We start from the raw sequence: 21,699 nt of genomic DNA, 5'->3' as shown, positions 1-21,699 counted from the left end.
ACAATGTATTAACTTATTTCATACTTTATTTTGTCCTTGGATTCTTCCAGTGAACATCATCCGTTAATTCCTTCATTGTATTCATTCTGTCTCCTCATCTTTGCTCCTCCCTTCTCTCCTCCTCCCACTTGGCTCTTTCAGCTCAATCTTGCACGTATCACCTCTGACCTTGGCCTTAAAGCCAGTGTTTGCCCACCGATTCAAGATACTGAAGTCACGTGACTGTGGGCATTGGCATGCACGCTGCTGCGTGTGGATTGAAATGAATGACGGTGACACACACACACACACACACCTCCCCTTTAGGTCAATTCAAGCTTTGTGTACGTCTGTGCTGTTGCATCCGTGTGGGAAAGCGGATCATTGTCTTCTGTTCTTCCCCATTCAGTCATCTCAGATATCCTTTGCCTGGCAGAGCACGGCATCTCTCACTGTCCAGGTCCCTGCAGTTTTTCTGTGAAAGAAGGGGAGTTAGATGATAGAAAGAATGAGAGAACAGAGCAAGAAGGATTTGGGCATAGGCAGAAGGGGGGGCCTCTCAAAAGTCTATTTGAAAGTGCAAATGAGCAGAGGAGGGGGTGAATGGGAGAGATGAGAGAAAGAGAGAGAGAGAGAGAAAGAGAACGAGGGAATGAGTGAGGGAGGGGGCTGAGATGAGGAGAGCGTTCCTGCCGATGCTCACGTAGGCCACAGCTGCAGAGACGCAGTTACCACTCTCATCTTTGTGCCCCCGCAACACCAACAGCCCTGATTCAATTCTCTTGGTCCCCCCCTCTCCCTCACCATCACGCTCATTTCCGTCCCGCTGCTAGTCACACTCTCTGCCTCGCACCTCCAAAATCCAATACAGATGAAGGGGTATTTGACGACCGCGCCGGTACGAATGGCATGCAGATGGGAGTTTGGATATAGGTCAGAATACATATATGGTCTCAAAGGGGGCCACATGCTCAAAACGCAATAGGTGCTGCTACAGAAAAAGAAAGTGATCACGCTGTGGCTCTTTTATGTCTGCCCTGTTACCTAACACATTCCTGCCTGCGCGCTGACACAAAAACCTGCAGTTTTCTAGAGAAGCAGAGACAGCGAGTACGATTTGTGTGCACAGACAGAAACACTGCTGTTATGCATCTCAGATTAGCCTGATGACATCATCACCCCATCTCATGCTGCCAGTCTGCTTGGCTGGTGGCTGATTCCTGACGTCCGATCCAATTCAGAAAAGGTGCTACACATTGTTATGTGTTCCCTCTTTATTCCTCATGGTGTTATGCCTTTTTTTGGGCTCCTGTGGCCATTTTAAACAATATTAAACATGCCCCTGTTTTTTTTTTCTTTTTAATCGTCAGACATGTAAAGAATAATGTCACAATGGAACAGCATTAATGTGATAGAGTTATGAAAAGAAGGTGAATAATTAGAAAAATATGATGGACCTGAAACCTTAATTTCATCCATAAAGTCTGATTTTCATTGTGTGCATATAAAACAGCTAACAACTATTCATCCTTTACTCACATTAGGGAAAAAGGGGGCAGAGGGAAAACATATTTTCTTGTCTTTAGCTTTCTTTCTGATTTGCTGTTGAGGTAGTCTCTTAAAGCTGACTGACTATAACAGCTGAATGTATTAAAAGATTATTAAGCTGTTGTTGTTGTTGCAGAAACCAAAAAAGTCTGCAAATTTGCTGCCTTACCATCTTTTTCAAACCCAGAGAGAGCTCTAGTCCACATCAAGTTTTAATGTTTAGAGTTTTTGGTTACAGTGACCATTCATTCGTCATTTCCTGTCGGTGGAAATTTCCTGGACTGGACACCCAGGTTTTATTTTAAGCAATCATGGAAAGCTTGAAAGGTATTACTTAACAGACATGTGTTGCAATCCCACTCCTGCCTCTGGTGCCGCTTTGACGTCCTTGTTCCTCCTGCTTTTACTTGCTCATGCATTACTCAAAGACCAGATACCTCCAATGGCTTACATTACATGGTTGTGTTGGTCTCTGTGTCCCTCATAAAGCATAGCACAGTGTTCAGGCCCCAGAAAAAAACACTTTGTTCTGCCTCCACCTTTAGACTGAAAGTAGTCAACCATTAAAATAGCATGAGTTTGGATTCCCGGTGGAGATTGTTCTGCCCTGTTCTGCCTTTATGGCATTTATAGCAAAGGATGCCCTGCTGACTGTATGGAGACTCCATATATGTGCCGTTGTATTCCAAGACATTTATAGCCAATATCTTCAGGAAGTGCATATGTGCATAATTGCTTCATGTGTTATGTCTGAAATGGATATAAAGCAGACAACTGATTCATCTATGCCTCATCACAGTGTAGATTTCCATATTTCTAGATGTAATCACGAGACTATGTAGTCATAATTTTTTATGAATGAATGTCTGGATTCGTCCACCAGTGGCTGCTGTTGACTCAGTAACAGGCGCACCCGGTAACAGTTTCTGTGTACGAGGCAGGCTGCACGTTGCCGAAGCACTGCGCGCATGCCAACTGGACAGACTGTCAGCTGCTTTCTCACTGGCAGTCTGTGTAGGTCAAAGTCAGACTGTGGCCAATACTGCTCACTCTGCTTCTCTCTTACACACACACAGAGTCATGATCTCATTCTTTCCCTTTAACTTTATATCTCTCCTTCTTGACTTTGAACTCACATTCATACACTTAACCTCTAATTTTCTCCCACTTGATCCTTTTGCTGAACACACAAATCATCTACTGTATATCCTGGATCACATTTACATTTATAAAGGTGTGTGTGGTCATTGCAGTCCCTCGGTTTATACACTGTGTGAGGTTTCAGATCCCGATGCCTTTCTGAGCAGCAGAATAAAACTCAGTCAGTCTGGCTGGCTGGTGTGCTGGAGCTGAGCACAGTCTTCCAGCTGCTGGGTTTAGTCCAAACCGGCTTCAAGTAGAATGGCTGGAAGAGACTGGAAAGATCAAGTGGAATTCTTGTGAGTTTGCATGTGTGTATTTAGATAGGGTCACATTAAAAGAGGTCTGACAGATTTCCAGGTGACATCTGATAAGCATTCACACAGCAACAATTTGTTAGGTAACATGATGCTATTTGAGCTGCTGCTGATAATGGGGTTTCGAGTAAAGCCCTGTAATAAAACGCAGCATGATGCTGTAGAAACTTTGAACAGATTAGTTGGCAAAAAGAAGTCATGTGCGGGTGTGCATTTCTCGGGGGCGGTGGAATAAAAATAGAGACGTGATAGGTCAACAATGCTTCTCTTCTAACCTTCAGTCTGAACTGTGAATATCCATGTGCATGATTTTCTGTGCTATTTTTGTTTGTGTCTGTCAGCATTTAAACTTTCTCTTTTTTATACCGGTGGATTCTTCAGCTGATTGGCCTTCGTGATTGTCATCCCCTCTCCTTTAGCTTGTTGGGCTGCTTGTTACCAGGACCAATTGTTGCCTGCTGACCTGACAATCTGTCATTTGTTTACACAGTAGCACTGCTATAAACTGTCCCTTTTCCAAGTAAGGGTGTCCTGAAGAGGTCATAAGAAGGTTGTTGCTCATCACTCATAATTTGAGATATCCAATAAGCTTGATTGCTTCTGTAAGCAATATAAGATGCAACAACACAATGGCTATTCTTATCAATAACGGATTGGATTCTTTTTTAAATTACTAAAAAATATTCAGTTTCCGGAGAAAAAAAAAAGTAGAATGATAATATATTACACACTGATCATTACTTTCTTTTAGAAAGTAATCCCTAGACCCGGTTCGTAGAGTACGCTTGGGGAGTGTGATTGTGTGTACAGTGTCTCTCTATGTCTGTCTCCATGTTGGTTGAGTGTGGAGTAAGTGCATATGAGAGCATGAGGGTGGGAATGGATGTTTGTATCTGTGTGTGCCTGTATGTCTGTGTCTATATGTCAGGCTGGGTGTCAGGCGCCACCTCTCTGGGGACATCTCAGGCCCTCCAAGGTTTGGAGGCCTATCTCCCCCTACCACCACTTCCCCTGCCAGTGGCGGACTCCCTCAGACATCGGTGCGTTGGTGGTTCTTTGTGTCCGGGGATGGGCGTCCAGGTACACACCGGCTCACTCCTTGGCGGCCGCTTATCGGGGCCTGGGGCTCGCTCGGGCCACTTCGGAGGTGGGGTGCCCCCGGCCTCTCGGCCTGGGGCTCGGTCACTCAGGCACGGCTGGCTGCCGGCGGAGCTCACGGGCACGTCACTGCAACTCCCCCTGGCTTCTGCTCCGCGGCTGCTGAGTGAGCCCTCATCTGGGACTCTCCTCAGCTCTTTCTGGGACAGTGGCGCGGCTGCCCCTCTGTTGGTCTTCCTTGGTCTCTTGTGTTCTGGGGGCCTCTGGATGTCTGGAGTTTTGATCTCCTCCATACCTGCTTCATGCCCTGGAGGACAGGGCTGTGGCCCCCCCACACCCTCTAGCAGATCATTACATGAAGGAACCTTTTAAAAAAACAAGCGCGTCCATGCTCACAGGTGTACACACGGGAGCTCACACACACAAACCACACCCTTTTTGGCTCCTACCTCAAAGCACACTGTGTTCTGTTGATCTTACGTGCTGCACAATAATGTTTAATATTTAGTATTTACTGTCATATTCCCATATATCATTGTGATGTTGTTTATTCTATTACTCTTGTTCTCTTCTGCTTGTTTTCTTTTTTCTTTCTCAACAGGTGATCCAGGTGATCGATATATGCATTTTTTTTTCTCTGCTTATTCTGTTGGTTTTGTTTTTTGCCCTTCTCCCCCGTCCCTCTTCTCAGCTGTCTTTCTTTCCCTCTTTCTTTTTCCCCTTCTTTCCTCCAGTCAAGTCTGTCCCATATTCAGCAAGTGAAAATAAAATAAACAATAAAAGGGGAATCAAATGGACCATTACGGCAAGGCTGGGATGGTCAGTTTGGTAAAGTAAATCCGTTGGGCATCTTTCTTCGCCTTTAGACAATAATTCTGATGGCAAAAGAGCCAAACGGGACAGGCAAAAAAAAAGTAATCCCTTTAATAATTTATTTACTCTCTGTAGAAAGTCATTCATTGCTCTAACCATGACATTACTTTGCATTTCTCATTGTCTGAGATTCATTGCAGTACATGCTCGTATTGTTTGGTCTTTTCATACTGTTGGCTATGAAATGAAAATGATACGATGCTTTTATAAGGTGTTGTAGGTGCATAAATGCAAAAAATGGGTCATTTTAGCCCATTGCTAGGTGGTTGCTAGGCAACATGATGACATTATATTATACAGGGTGGGCCATTTATATGGATACACCGTAATAACACGGGAATGGTTGGTGATATTAAAGTCCTGTTTGTGACACATTAGTATATGTGAGGGGGCAAACTCCTCAAGATGGGTGGTGACCATGGTGGCCATTTAGAAGTCGGCAATCTTGGATACAACTTTTGTTTTTTCAATAGGAAGAGGACCATGTGACACATCAAACTTATTGGTAATGTCACAAGAAAAACAATGGTGTGCTTGGTTTCAATGTAACTTTATTCTTTCATGTGTGAGGTGTAGAGGAGAGACTGTTTGCATTAGGTGACAAGTGGTTCACCAGGCTGACAAGCTGGAGTCAGAAACTGATTTTTCCTCTTGTGGCTGGATATACCAACCTTAAATTTAATTCTGGATTTGACAGGCTGAGCCACTATTAAAGGAGGACCCCTTTAATAGTGGCTCAATGAACTTGAATGCAAACTTCAGAAACTGCCTGTGTTTCGGGTGTAGAGCCACATGAAAATAAGCATCTGTTAGATCGATTGTTGCAAACCAATCTCCCAGACTGACTGCATAAAGCAGGGGTGTCAAACTCAAATACGTAGTGGGCCAAAATTCAAAACTGGAACAAAGTCGCGGGCTAACATTAATATTTATTGAAAAAAAAAATCTTCCTCCAGATATAAGAATGAATCTTTTCTTATGGACTCAAATAAGCTTTGCTGGAAAACTGAATATGGAACAAGCAAAGCTTAATACTAAACAATATATATATTAGCTGTATAATACCAGTAGGCCAGCTCTAATAGTAATTTGGTATGGCTTCGTGGGCCAAATGTAATTAGGCCAAATTTGGCCCGCAGGCCAGAGTTTGACACCTATGGCATAAAGTGTCCTACTTTAGCTTTTGATAATTTTTGTGAAGTTTGCCAGTAACACCATTTTATATGTATTGGGGTGTTTTTGATTGTGTGTTATTGTTAGTGTTCCTAAAGGAATAGTTTTGTCGGGTAATGAAATCCCCCCCTCCACACACAAGGTATGAAAAGCTGCTGTATGGTCCACTTTCTCTTAGACTTAGTCAATAACAACTTGTTTGCCAGTGACAATCGTTCTTAGATCCATCCCTCCAAAACAACAGCAACAGAGAAGTAGTGAAAATGTTTAAATGTAATTAACCTATAGAACTTAAACACTAAAAAAATGCCTAAAATACTTTATATTAGACTATAAAGTCATCATTAAAAACACTCAATTTCTTTAGTGGATTTAGTTGTCCACTTTAAGATGAAAAAAAAACATTCTTAAAACTGGATCAAATATAATTGTGAATCAGACTGAGCTGATACCTTGACTTTCCTACAGTTTCTTGAGCGTAGCTATTAATAAAAATATCTTTAATATATGCTAACCTACATTGACTATCATCATCTGTCTTCATAACATTTGGATTGCTGTTGCCCTAAAAAGATCACACAGCAGAGACTCTTCAAAGAGTCACCCGACCACCACCCACCCCACCCCCAGTCTTTAAATCCATGTCATTTGGCTCACTGTTGACTTAAAAAGATCACACATGTGAAGCTGACCTTCAGCCTAGCTCCCCCACTGCCTGCTGTGTATGTCTCTGCAGGCATAGTGCGTCTAAACATTAACTTTCAGGACTGGGCACAGTTTAGTCTAATGGAGCTGCTGCGAATGTTTGTGCAGTGTGTACTTATGTGTCTATATAAGTGGTTATGCTTTTTCCCCCAAGATCTTGTGAGAGGTCCAAAGTAGAAATGCCAATAAATATTTATATTCTCCAGGCAAGGAGAGTAAAAGTATCATCTGCATCTGTTATTAATTAACACTGTAAATGGCAGAGAAAGAAGGAAGATGCTTCACTTGAAATTTATAATCCGTCAGAGTCAAGGATCAGAGTCCAGAAAGCACCTGGTGTACTGGCACAGATCATTAGATTCCTTCTGGCACTGCAGGGGCTGATGTGCACCTAGCCCACAGGGGGGCCTCACTACCACCTGCACTACAGGGTCTTTTTCACCAGGCAGCATGGTTCCCAGTCTTCGAGCTGACATGTGAGCAGCTGTTCTTTCACTCCATTATGAGTACAATTGAGGCTTTGTGTGTGTTGAAGAAAAGAACTACTTATCAAAACTGTGACAAAAAAGTCCCCTACTCTGTGTCACACTGAGATTTTGGGGCAAGTCATAGTTATGTGTGAACATTGTCACGTACAACACTATAAATGACTCACATATAGTAGCAATAAGTCAAACAGTCAATCCAATTTGCTTTATCTCAAGCTTCTTGTGTTCTTTGACTGCTGCTGACCTGAGGAAGCACACTAATAATTTGCAAGATTATAACACGTTATCATCTCTGTTGCACATTAGTTTACTGTGTTCTGGTATAATTATTTCCTCATCTTGTTTGCAACCTTGTTTCAAAGCAATGAGGAAAGGCAATCTTAAGAATACAAAGTTCAATTCACGTGTCAACTTGACGAGTCACACAATTCATTTACACTGAAACTTTTTTGGAAGTACTTTATCCTATTTTATCCTTCCATTTAACTGGGCCACTGCACTAATGTCCCCCCCAAGGTCATTTGTAATTGCCCCATGACCACTGGGGGGCAGTAGGGTATTAAGTGACCAGTGACGGGGGAAATAATTCAAAATAACTCAGGTGGTTCCTCCAGAACTCACAGAAGCACATGAATGATCGGTATTTGGAGTCACGTCAGTTTTAGCTGTGACCTTGTCTCCAATGCTCTGTAGCTGGGCTGAGGAATGACACTGCAAAAGCAAGCCTTTTGTGAGCGCTTTAAAACTGCAGTGCAATTTTTTAAGGTCATTTGTCCACTTTTTCCCTCTGCCAATAGTAAGAAAGATCAAAACTGCACGGCGGCATGTGAAATTATTGTTTCGGGGGAAAGTTAGCACTCTCCTGTAATTTGGCATTTTGTTAGACACTCAAACGCAAAAGGGAAAACTTGGAAAGAAGAGAAATAAAAAGCATAGATTGACCACAGGATACCATATCCTGATCATAGTCTTCATTCCAAGGCCCCATAAATCACCTGTGGCTGACCTTCTGACTATGTTGCAACCAACCAAGATCTTTCATTGCACCCTAATTGTCACCTTGGTACTTTATGTTGTTTTCACCCCCCCTTTCTGAGGACTTTGAAGTCCTGAAAAGCAGCCACTGTTTATTGAGAGCAGAACCGAAAAAAAGAGTAGGAGGAGAAGATAGAAATCTGCAGATCTGCCACTCATGTGAATGATCTGGGAAAATCTGGGACATGGGAATTTGAGTTTGAGAATGCCATAACAAGGAATAATAGCTATGAAATGTGTGATTTTGATGATGTGGATTTTGCAAGGGCATGAATGGAAATAGTGTTGTGGGAGGATTTATTGTGCTTGTGTGTGGGAATTGGAAAACAAGTAGAGAAAGAGATTTGAGAAAAGAATATATGGTTTCATTTTTATCTGTTTACTGCTGTTTCAGACCAGTATAGCACAGCATAGACGTTCATGTCTGTAGTTTAAGACCATTTAGTTGGAGAGAACAAAAGCCTTGTTTTCAACACCTATGGAAAATATGACTGCACAAAGTCACAAGACTGCCTTTGTAATTAGGCAGTGTCAAATATTTGACTTTGTCATTACAACCACCTGTCTCTCACTCCCTACCCCCGTCACACACATACAGATACACACACAGAAGCACGTGCACACACACACACATGCAGAACTTGTTTTTGTCACATAGGAGGACATCATGTAAATTGCATTAATTCCCAGGGCACATAGTTTACTTGTTTGTTTGTTTTTTGGGTGAGGGGGGTGGGGGGGTTCATTGACAACAGCTGTATTATGCCGAAATACAGCATATCAGAATTTGTCAAGGACAGAGCAATGAGGTGGCTTATTGGCTCATTTCTCTAACTGTTAATAATTTCCCAAACACCAGCTTTCAAGTAAGGTATTGCATTGTTGACATATGAAATATTAGAAAGCAACAGCAAAAACCAGAGCAATAAGAATAATTTACAAATCAGTTTCTAAATCAGCCTTTTATGCTCTGAAAAGTAAATTATGCTTTTATAAGTTGATAATTTGCATTATTGCTATAAAGGAGTCCTTTTAGCTTATTGGCTGGTGTTTGCCAGGCAACGTGATGAGATCATAATATTGGATATAGATGAAAACCTCCAGGGGCCTAAGATGTACCCATGTGCCAATTTTGGTTGCTCAATTTATAATTGTGTAGGGGTTTGCAGACAAATAGAAGAGATCTGGTATTATAGTCTTATTTTCAATTATCTTATTGATCTGTATTTAACCTATCATCAGTTTAACATATGGGTTATAGATATTAATGGCGTGTTGGGATTTAAAAAAAAAAAATCAAATCCTATTTTTATGATTTTTTTTCAAGGTTTTGATTCACAAATCCCATTCCATGTAGCTGTCAACTCCTGTTTTCTCAATGTTTTTAACACATATTCATGTTTTAAACATTTTAAAATTGTATTTAAGTATAATGCTAACACTTACAACTTCCTCACTGCTTTGTCGTACATTCTTGAAGGTGCTTGAGGTCTGCTTGCTTACAAGGTAACACTTTTTTTTTTATCACAGAAGAAAAAAACCTATGGCTGAATAAGATCTAAATGCTAATAAAGTAAAGAACAGAAAAGGATATAAAGATATCCACATTATATAAAGAAAAGCAATATAGCAACTTCCGTAGCATTTGTCCCTACAGGCACTCCTCTTTCAGTAACTGAGTAGGCTAGCTAGTATAACTAAGGATTTAAGATTGCTAAACTGACTCTGGCAGTGTGGCTGGGAACTTCACCTATCATTAAGAATGAATAGAAAAGTAGCTAATAGATAATAAGGTATATGTGAAAAAATAGAAAGGCAAAAAAAGAAAACTAAAGTAACATTATGCACTTGCATGCTATAAGTCATGAATAAAGCACAGTTTAAAAAACAGTAGTTGTAATTGTTGTAATGCAATTAAATCTTGACACTTGACAATTAACATCCATCCATCTTTATGAGATTTTTCAAGGTGAGCTAAATTTGGAAGCCAACTGAACTAAACAACAATTTCACACCTGATGAAACCCCCCCAAACAAAACAAAAACAATACCCGATTTTCAAACAAAAGTTCATTCAGTGATATAGCAGATCTGTGTGCTTTGTGCTTCAAGTTTCTCGCCACTGGTCAGTACCATGAAGGGAGGAGGCACCTTTTTTTTCTTTTAAGTTTCAAGCTAGTCCTTGGATTAACTTTGCCAATTACTTATCTTAAACTTAAGCTTAATCACTACATGCCAACCCCCCCAGCTCTTATCCTTTATATTAACGTAACACCGGGTTTCCAATCTCCAAATCTAATATGTTTTCCCTGTGGGAAACAGCCATTCGTCTGAATGAGGGAGGTGAGCCCAACATAATGCTTTCTTGACTTGTAACTTCACAAGTGTTTTGTGGATTGTTCTTATAAGAATTAGCACTTACCACACCAAACCTGTCATTACTGTAGACAAAGGCTTGAGGTAAATGTATAAAACACAAACAAATGTTATACAATCAAAAGCGTGATGGGCAGGACGTAGTGTAATATTTACATCTAATATTCTCCTACTGATGCAGTAATGACTCAGAGAAGGTGCCAGTTAAAGGGGTCAGGATGGCCAGTGAAACTTTACAGCCAGCTCCATTACCAAGAACCTGGTGGATATTTTTGACAGCAGCTCTCACCACTGCACAATGTAGATAAACACATACCATTTAAGTTCCCTGTCATAATCCTGCAGTCAACAAACCTTCCCTGGCAACATTGCTCTGCCAGTTTACAATGCTAAGTCACAATTACAGTACCTCTAATTACTGGGTTAACTCTTTGTATGTATGAATGTCAGTGTATGTGTGTGAGTTTGAATATCTGTGTTTCTGCCCAGCCACACCAGTGTCTGCAGGGAAAAGAGGTTTTAGGGATGTGGTCGAAGGCAGATGGAATCCCTTAAACACACTGCTGCATGGTTCTCCTGAATCTTTAAAATGTATTTTAACCAGTTTACCCCCAAAATAGTATATATACAAAAAAAAGATGGAGTGCCATTTAAAAATAAAAAATCAACACAAGGCGCAGATATGCCAAAAAAAACCTAGGAAGGTTTAAAGTTGCCACTGTAAAAGTCTTTCTAAGAAATACCTTTCTTGTGCTCACTGCATTTTCCCTGCCACAACTCCAGGCTATATTTGGCCTCTGCTGCTCTGCTCAGCCTTTCTTTGTAGCTGGCCTTTTGCTTCTCCCTCACCAAGGGATGGTGAGAGAAATAAGAGTATGAAAGCTATGCTTATCAGTCTGTGGGGCTGCATTTAAACACACTCGTGATTTAAGATGAACCAGTAATTGGAAAGGCTATAAGAGCATCCCCAACTTAGTTCAATGGCTCTGAGGTTTATTTAACAGTAAAAGCAGACAAAGTAATGATTTTGACCTGATTATGGCACCAGATGTTAATGATTTAGCAAAGTTTTCGCTCCTCTGCACACCTTGAGTGAGTGTACAACATTTAATGCTAATCGGTAAAATAGCTGATGAGTCATTTCACTCAAAACCACATGTGGAAACCTCATGACGCTTAAAGTCAGAGGATCACCACTGTCACTGGAATCCACAGTCTCTGAGCAATCTTCAAAAACGTTACCAAATGTTGTGCTGATTCACCAAGTGAATGTGAAAACTTCAGTGGTGCTAGATGAAAAGTCAAGGGATGACACAAAAGCCCATTATACATCATGACAGTCTGTATACAAACATTCAAAGTGCTGGACCACCCAACACTGTGCACAGACTGAGGTCATGATCTAAGGAGAAAGTCACTTGAGAGTAGCCTCAAGAGTATGACTTACACTGACGTCACATGATTTCATCATCGAAATGAGGTAAACAAAAACTGGGAAGGAGACAGAGAAGAGGTGAGTTAACACAAAGGGCAAGGGAAGGTGTCGAAATTGAGCTATTGCTCAATGGGTAAAGTGGGTTGGAGGTAGTATGTGATAAATAACATGATTTATTTATTTTTTTAAAACAACCCAAAACAAAAGGAGATGGTCAATAAAACCCAAGTAGAGGAAGATTCACAAGCAGGGAGTGTGTTAAAGGATTAAAAAAACCAGTCAGTGAAACAAATAAAAAACAAGGGTACTGGACTTATAATTTTAACCACTGTACTACACATGGGATATGGAAAATGAAAAATACTGTAACGTTCACAAGAACCAGACGGTTGGGGTCTCAGTTTGTCCGTTTATTCGGCACATAAGCCAGCGGGTTGTTAACTCAGGGGGAAGCGCTCTCGAACTACCCCTCTCTTCAGCCTGGCACACACACAGAACAACCAGGTCCCCCCACCCCTTCCTGTACACCACCCTCACTACTTCCTGCAGCCCAACCAAACATGAATCTTAAAGGAACAACAACAGTGTGCAGAGAAAACCAACATGTCACTGTCCAGTAACACTTAACCATCGTTACAATACAGCTGGAATTGCTTGAATCAAGTCAAATTTTAAAATCAGACAATTGCAGCAACCAACTATGTTTTTAGCCTTTACATGAATTCTCACAGACCATAGGTTTTTCCAACCTGCACTAAGATAAGCACAGAGAATCTCCAACTGCTTCTCTGTTGCAGCCAATAGTGATGTGTCGGTCGCGAACGAAACGGCTCTTAGAGCCGACTCTTTGAAGTGAACGACATTGGGAGTCGTGTTTTTTTTTCTGTCTTTCACCCTCTCTTTTTTCCGCTTCACTATGCATGAGAACCTTGTGCTTGCGCTGGACAGAGGGGCGGTAGTTACACTCGCAGTAGCACAGGAACAGACCAGGAGGGAGAGAGAGAGAAAGACAGCCAGGGACAACAACATCACATTAGAAAGGTATAGTAATCATCCACAGCTATTTTCAGTTGCGGATGATAAAGGATTCAGAAATTTTATTCATGCAGACCCATATGACAGAGAATGTGTATCTTCTGTTTGTTTTCATATTTTAATTTATATTTAATTGTGTTGTGGTTTGCAGTGTTTTGTGTCACTTCAATTTTATTAAAAAGGAAAAAGCTGAAAATTTAAATACCTTAAACGCCGGTCCGTGAAAATAATGTCGGGCATAAACCGGTCCGTGGCGCAAAAAAGGTTGGGGACCGCTGTCCTAAAACATATACGAAAATGGCCATGACAAAGCATCAACTCCTGGATCAAACCAAGAATTTCTCCCTTCTGTTGCATTCTCTTGAGAATTGGCTAAACCCAAATCTCAGTTTTACCTTTGTTGTTTCGAACCATCAGGACCAGCTCATCATTGCTTGGTGCCAACTTCATTATTTTCACAGCGCGTTTCTTTGCGGACTTATATTCTGAAAAAACGCAACTCTTTCAGTTAATCTCATATTTAAAAAATTCTGAATTTCGTGTTACTTATTCACAAGTTAGAGACACATCTGCTAACAGGCGTGCCGTAGCATCTGTCTGCTAGGCCTCGCCTCCGCTAATTTGAGCAGCTAAACTGGAGCTCTTGACAGTGTTTGTGCCTTTTGGAGCATTTTTAATGGCACATAATATGACCTACTCTTTGAGATAGGCGGAGAAATTTGTTCTTCATTTTTGGTGAGTGAAATTTGTATACTTTATTAGTCTGTTATTTAGTACTAGTGTTGGCTAATAAGAGCAGTAGCACTCACCCCTCTCGTGTAAACATGATGAATTCTGGCTCTGTCAGGCAAAATACTAATGTTGACGCTTCAAAATTGGAATTCCACAAAGTAGCTGGTGACGTCACCGTGGTTACGTCCATATTTTACATAAGTCACCAGTACTGAATCTTTGCTCAGTGTATTGACTTGGCACGCTTTTGTGTGCTTCTCTGAAAAAAACCAAACAAATAAAAACCCAAACAGTCATTTAGCACAGGGATCTTGCAGGAACAAAAGCAAAAACGATTTTTCTTATCAGTGCAGCCACACTTGTAACACGAGGTGATGTAATTTACATGGGGACTGTGCCCTGCTGAACTGCATGGCCTCTCATATTTTTAAACGATCCTGCGCTTGTCTCTGTCACCTTGAACTTTAATATCTCTTCTTGTTGCCACTCCCAGACATTCTGCTCTGCACACCAATAAAAAGCAAAGCTCCACCACCACCTTTTCTAATTGTATAAAATATAAGTAGGCATCTTCAAATGCTTCCAGACAGTCTTTTGTGCCTCCAATGCACCGTAACTGTCTGTGCACATGCTCGTAAACCCATGTAAACCCTGTATGTAGCATTAGCAGAGGCCTGTGGCGGCTGGAGCAGAGTCAAAGCAATCGTCGCTGCCAAGAAACTTCTGGCTCTCTCTGTGGCATATTCTCCTGAAACCCGAGGTGCAACATTGACATTATCTCAGTACACAAGCGCTAGAAAGAAGTACTAGCGGTTTGTGGAAAAAGTAAAGCAGTTATGTAAAACTTTAAATGAACCACCATGCACCTGTTTGATAGGGCACCCTTGATACTGATTCCTTCTCATGTTTTCATAAACTGCCTATTTGCGCACTTTGGATGGGACTGATAAACTGCAAGCCGTGACCTATAGCTTTACCCCCCAGAAAGTTCCCGGTTTGTTAGTTGTGTGGTCGATGCACTAAGCCGCCAAATAGGAACACATACCATTCCCGAGAACTCCGCAGGACTAGAGGATCTGGTGACAGTGGCTCTTGGCTTAAAGATAGTCAATGCTAAAATGAGATACACTATGTGGGGGGTGTGGTAGGAGCATGAGGTATGAGAGCAAGAGGGAAAAGTGGAGATAGTGGGCAGAGGAAAGCGAGAAGTGTAATGTGGGGCTCGAACGATCATGTGTCAATGAGTTCATATTTATCCCTCCTTGCTTCACTCTGGGGAGGAGTAAGGAGGGGTGCTGCTTTTATGAATCCACTGCATGTTTTCATTTCTCTTTTATCCCCTTCGTACGGAAAGAGTTACATTTTGGCAGCTGGCTTTCATGTGCACGTCGCTTCCATTATTTATACAGTCTTTGTGCACACTTCACAAAGCGAAATCCCACCACGGCTCATGAGATTGGTGATAGGTTGTTTACTTTCACACTATACTTGACATGTATTCTTAATGGCACCATGAAACTTAAAATTCCTTGTGAAGTTCCTATAGGTACTCCTCACTGTACAAGGGTATATCCAGCTTACTGTATATGATATACCTTCACAAAGGCTCAAATGAAAGGGGGATTTCAGGTTTGCTATTGAACATTCACTTTGAGGAATTCTCCAGAGATCACACACCACTTCCACTGTTCAGTTCTTTCTAATGTTATTGAGTGTGTGTGTATATATGCTCGTTTTGACTCTCTCTCTGTGTGTGTGTGTGAATATCTGTTCTCTTATCTGCTTGTCCTTGAGCTTAAGACTGCCAGACAAACCTCAGTAAGCTTGTCAGACAAAAACAGACAGCGTAAACATGCTCACCCTTCAATGTTCTGTATTTCTTGGATATTTCTGCCACTACTGTCCAGATCAAATTGCAGAGCTGCGAGATGTTCCATTGTGCTATGCAGCCCAGTCCAACAAGTTTTCAACATTACGGTCACATTCATTGAAATGTAAGATTTTCTTTGAAAACCAGTAAAGAAAAGAAAATTAAAATATTTTATTTGAAGACCCATACAAGTATAGTCTTTAAATATGATCTAAATAAGCAAGTAGTTTTTTCTTTATCTTCTGTCTAAGTCTGTGTGGGGTCTCTCCTGGTACTCTTACATCCTTGCGCAGATTGATTTGTGATCCTAATCAACTTAAAATGTACGTAGGTGGATGTCTGTCACTCTGTGTTAGCCCCAGAGCAGACAGCCGACCCCGGCCCTTGCCCTGTGACAGCTGGGGTAAGCTCCAACCCCCACGACCCTGAACTGGACAAGTGGTTAAGAAAATCAATGGATAAATACGGAGCGGTGAAAAAGCATCTGTCTCCTTCTTGAGTTCTTACTATTTTACATAGTTCTCACACTGAAGTATTTCAGATCATTGAACAAACCAAAGAAAGGTAACCCAAGTAAACACAACATGCAGTTCCTAAATCATGATTTTATTTAATAAGGGAGAAACATATCCTAACCTACCTGGCCTGGTGTGAAAAAGTAATTGTCCCTTAAATGTACTAACTGGTTTTGCCTGCCTTAGCAGCAAGAACTGCAATTAAGCGCTTGTGATAACTGGAAATGCATCTTTCATTTCACTGTGGATGAATTTTGGCCCACTCTTCTTTACAGAAATGTTTTGATTCGGCGACACTGGAGAATTCTCTAGTATGAATAGCTTGTTCAGGGCATCTCAATGAGATTTCATTCTGGACTTTGACTAAGTCACGCCAAAATCTTCATGTGGTTTTTTTTGAGCCATTCATAGGTGGACAGAGGTGGTGTGCTGTGGATCATTGTCCTGTAGCATAAGCCAAGTGTGCTTGAGCTTCAGGGCTCAAACCGATGGTCAGACTTCAGGATTTTCTGGTGGAGGGCAGAATTCATGGGCCCATCAGTTATACTACAAGTCATCCAGGGCTTGAAACAGCAGAGCTGCATCAGACCATCATACTACAGACAATGTTGGATAACACCTCCCACCCACTCCATGACATGTTGGTCAGTCACAGGAGCTCGTTCAGTGAGAGACTGAGATTACCGAAAAGCACCACTGAACGACACAGGAAATCATTCCTGCCTGTGGCCATCTCCCTGTACAACGCATCCACTTAACACACTGTTTGCTGCTACAACTACACATGTTTCTTTTCCAAATATTTATTTATAAGTGACTTATGTATGTATGTATGTATATATATGTATATATTGTACTATTCTTAGTTAGCATATTGTCTGTCTTGTCTTAATGTTGGTTTAAAATGGAGCACTGTAACAAAAAATAATTTCCCCCAGGGATCAATAAAGTATTCTGATTCTGATTCTGATTCTGATACCACCACCATGTTCGACTGTTGGTATGATTTTCTTTTGTTGAGATGCTGTGTTAGCTTTATGCCAGATGTAATGGGACACAAAGCTTCTAAGAAATGCAAATGTTGTGTGGTCAAACCACAGAATCTTTCCCCAGAAGTCTTCAAGATCATCAAGATTATTTTTGGTAAATGTGAGATGAGTCTTTGTACTCTTTTTGGTCAGCAGTAATTTTCTCCCATGGATGCTATTTTTGCCCATTTTTGTCTCCTTTTTATTGCTGAATCATAAGCACTAAATTTAACTGAGGCAAGTGAGGCCTGAAGTTCTTTAGACATTCTTCTGGGTTCTTTTATAAGCTCCTAGATGAGTCATCAGTGCATTCCTGGAGATATTTTGGTAGACTCCTCCTTTTGGAAAGGTTCACCCACTATTCCAAGTTTCACTGTGATTCGCTGGAGTCCTGAAGCCTGAGAAATAGCTTTATAACCTTTTCCACACTGATAGATGTCAATCACTTTGTTTCTCAGCTGTTTGTGGCATGATATGTTGGGTTGTTTTTTTTTTTTTTTTTTAAATCTTTCAATTCCTTAGTTTCTGTGTTTTTTGAATTTTAGTAAGAAGTCTTGTTTTTTTTCTTGTATATCCTTACTATTGACAATAATCTCCCTAGTGTTCCTGTTCGTGCCTCGCTCTGCGTTCCCTGTCACTGACTTCTTGAGTCGTATTATTTAGGTCTGTGTTCCGGATAGTTTTCCTGTTTTACTTGTTACTTGTTAATTTTCTGTTGCTTCATGTGTTAGCTCTGTCATTCCCTGATTGCTTTCACCTGTTGTTCATTACTTCCACCTGTGTCTTCTTCCTCAGCTGTTTGCCATCCCCAATCAGTTCTCAATTCTTTTGTCAGTTTGTCCTTGATATGTTTTCTGCTCGTTCCCTGGAGTTTCTGGATTTTTAGTTTATTGCTACTTTTAGGACATTTACAAACAACCTAATACAGGAATTGTTTTTTTTTTAGTGATTGGAAAAGCTTCGGGTTTTGTGAAAAGCTGAAACATTTGATGCAACTGTGCCAGAAAAACAATCTGACATCCATCTCCACAGTGACACCTACTGGCTACTTTTGCAATGGTCATATCTTGATAATGCTATTCTTTGAAACAAAGACATAGACACAGTTTCCAAATGAAGCTACATATTATCCCTAACTGTCGATAATTATGATCAAATCATCAAAAAATGAGATTGTTAAGGACAGCAAGATGTGACGGTAATGGACGGTGTGTTTCGGCAAATACTATTTTTCCACATTTCTGCAAGAGAAACCTTTACATTCTATACTACACATTTCCTGTAAACGCCCAAATACACACACTAATGGTACACCAGGGTCAATTTAGTGTTCTTCTCTTACAAACAACCCATACTGTTAGATGGGTATGACAGTGCCATCGTACCACATCTCTTAATTTCTTACTGTTGTTCTGTTGCAAAGAAACTTAGTGTGAATTTTGACTGTGCTTTAAAATTTGATCAACAGATTAGCTCTGTTGTAAAGACAAACAGAGTAGTTCAGGCTTTTATTACTGCTTGTCTAGGCTATTGTAACTCATATGTTTGCTCTGATCAGTCACTACTTCGTCGCCTACAAGCTGTTCAAAATGCAGTAGCACGCCTTTTGATGGGAAAGAAACGCTGTGATCACATTACACCTATAGTGACCTCCTTACACCGGCTTCAAGTCCATTTGAGGATCCAGTTTAAAATTTAATTGATGTTTTTAAGTGCCTCAATGGTTTGAGTCTCCGTCCTACCAGAGCACTGAGGTCTACGAATCAGGTGTTTTGGGACATTCCTAGATCCAGGATTAAAAGCAGAGCTGGTAAAGTCTTTTCAGTGGTGGCTCCTAATCTTTGGAACAACTTACCTTTTCACATAAGAGCTGCATAGTCTCTTAATCATTTTAAAACACTGTAAAAAACTTACTAGTTCTTGCTTGCTCTCAGGTCTAATTGAGCAGAGTGTCCTGGCTTTTATTATGCAGTCTAACTTGTGTTGTTGTGTTTGATTTTTAGTATTTAGTGACTGTTACATATAATGTGTATTTTGTATAGCTCATGCAGGACTTTGGTTAGCTGGGGTTGTTTAAAGTGTGCTATAGAAATAAACTTTGATTTGACTTGCATGCAGACCAGGCAGGCTTTGTTTCGAACTGGCTGAATGACAACCTGCGCTACCTCCTAAACCACAGCTGCTACACAGAACACAGACTGCTTGACAGGACTGTCTATTTACTGTTTCATAATGAAAAAATGTGTATCCATCATTCAGCCTCCTGAAAATGATGTGTGTAATGAATAAAGGGACATCTAAACAACTTTTATAGCTTATACGTGGAAAAAATCCCAGTTATGAAATTTCAGTGGCTGGATGTAATGACGCAAATGACTCTTTCAGTTCAGCTGGCTTTAATGAAAAAGGAAGCAAGTGGTTTTTGAGATGCTTCATGTTTCCTGTTATTTTTATATTCAAACGGATATACGCATAAGCTAAACTGTAATCTGTGCTGTAATGCAATGGTTTTACGTTATTCTACTTTCTTGGAAGACTCTGTTTCCTTTTTTTTTTTTTTTTTTTTCTTTTTTTTTTTCTAAATGACATCAGAAACAGCAGTATGCGACATTACGTGATGGCAGAGCTTCAGTTCATCCTTTGTCATTTTTTTTTTTTTTTTTTTTTTTAATAAATAGGACAGGGGGAATGAATGAGAGAAAGAGGGGGAGAGAAAGAAAGAAAACCAAAGGGGAGAAGAGACGGTGAGAAGGGGGGGGAAGAGAGAGAAAAAAAAAAAAGAACTCCTGGGTCACCTGTATGGAGAAAAAAAAACAAACAAACAAAAAAAAACAAACAGAGGAGACAGCAAACAACAAAGAGCAACATAATAATAGAGAAAACAAAGCACCATCACAATAAACTAGCTAGTCATAGATATCAATATTTACTAAATAATAAACGATATTGTGCAGCACGCAAGATAGACAGCGCACAGTGTGCTTTGAGGCAGCAGCCAAGAAAGCTTTAGTCCGCGTCTGTGAATACCCATGTGTGCATACCTGTGTGGATCAGCATGCTTGCATTCCAAAGGTTTCTCCATGTAATGATCTGCTAGGGAGTGTGGGGGGGCCACAGCCCCGTCCTCCAGGGTGTGAAGCGGGTATGGAGGAGATCAAAACTCCAGACATCCAGAGGCCCCCAGAACACAAGAGACCATGGAAGACCAACAGAGGGGCAGCCGCGCCACTGTTCCAGTAAGAGCTGAGGAGAGTCCCAGATGAGGGCTCGCCCAGCAGCCGCGGAGCAGAAGTCAGGGGGAGTTGCAGAGACGCGCCCGTGAGCTCCGCCGGCCCCCAGCTGTGCCTGAGTGACCGAGCCCCAGGCCGAGAGGCCGGGGGCACCCCACCTCCAAAGGGGCCCGAGCGAGCCCCAGGCCCCAGGCCCCGACAAGACTCTGTTTCCTGCGTGCATGCTCTCTGTCATGTAATAACCTGGTGGTGTTTTTCTTTTGGGGGTGCAGCACATTACAGGGAGTGCAGAATTATTAGGCAAATGAGTATTTTGTCAACATCATCCTCTTCATGCATGTTGTCTTACTCCAAGCTGTATAGACTCGAAAGCCTACTACCAATGAAGCATATTACGTGATGTGCATCTCTGTAATGAGAAGGGGTGTGGTCTAATGACATCAACACCCTATATCAGGTGTGCATAATTATTAGGCAGCGTCCTTTCCTTTGGCAAAATGGGTCAAAAGAAGGACTTGACAGGCTCAGAAAAGTCAAAAATAGTGAGATATCTTGCAGAGGGATGCAGCAGTCTCAAAATTGCAAAGCTTCTGAAGCGTGATCATCGAACAATCAAGCGTTTCATTCAAAATAGTCAACAGGGTCGCAAGAAGCGTGTGGAAAAACCAAGGCGCAAAATAACTGCCCATGAACTGAGAAAAGTCAAGCGTGCAGCTGCCAAGATGCCACTTGCCACCAGTTTGGCCATATTTCAGAGCTGCAACATCACTGGAGTGCCCAAAAGCACAAGGTGTGCAATACTCAGAGACATGGCCAAGGTAAGAAAGGCTGAAAGACGACCACCACTGAACAAGACACGCAAGCTGAAACGTCAAGACTGGGCCAAGAAATATCTCAAGACTGGTTTTTCTAAGGTTTTATGGACTGATGAAATGAGAGTGAGTCTTGATGGGCCAGATGGATGGGCCCGTGGCTGGATTGGTAAAGGGCAGAGAGCTCCAGTCTGACTCAGACGCCAGCAAGGTGGAGGTGGAGTACTGGTTTGGGCTGGTATCATCAAAGATGAGCTTGTGGGGCCTTTTCGGGTTGAGGATGGAGTCAAGCTCAACTCCCAGTCCTATT

At 41.3% G+C, this 21,699-nt stretch overlaps 1 long non-coding RNA gene across 1 annotated transcript in view; it reads right to left on the bottom strand.

The window, feature by feature from the left end:
• The window catches only part of LOC146691693 (uncharacterized), a 33,042-nt gene that overhangs the window by 4,368 nt on the left and 6,975 nt on the right, over positions 1-21,699 (bottom strand). Inside the window, exon 2 of the long non-coding RNA XR_014915085.1 lies at positions 296-454. This is a non-coding gene — a long non-coding RNA (uncharacterized LOC146691693). The remainder of the gene's footprint in view (positions 1-295; positions 455-21,699) is intronic.

Source organism: Copadichromis virginalis, linkage group LG15 (assembly GCF_057382275.1).
Source record: "Copadichromis virginalis isolate Kocher_CV1m ecotype Utaka linkage group LG15, C_Virginalis_male_GT1.1, whole genome shotgun sequence".
Taxonomy (NCBI): domain Eukaryota; kingdom Metazoa; phylum Chordata; class Actinopteri; order Cichliformes; family Cichlidae; genus Copadichromis; species Copadichromis virginalis.
This window is presented reverse-complemented; position numbering and strand designations above follow the sequence as displayed.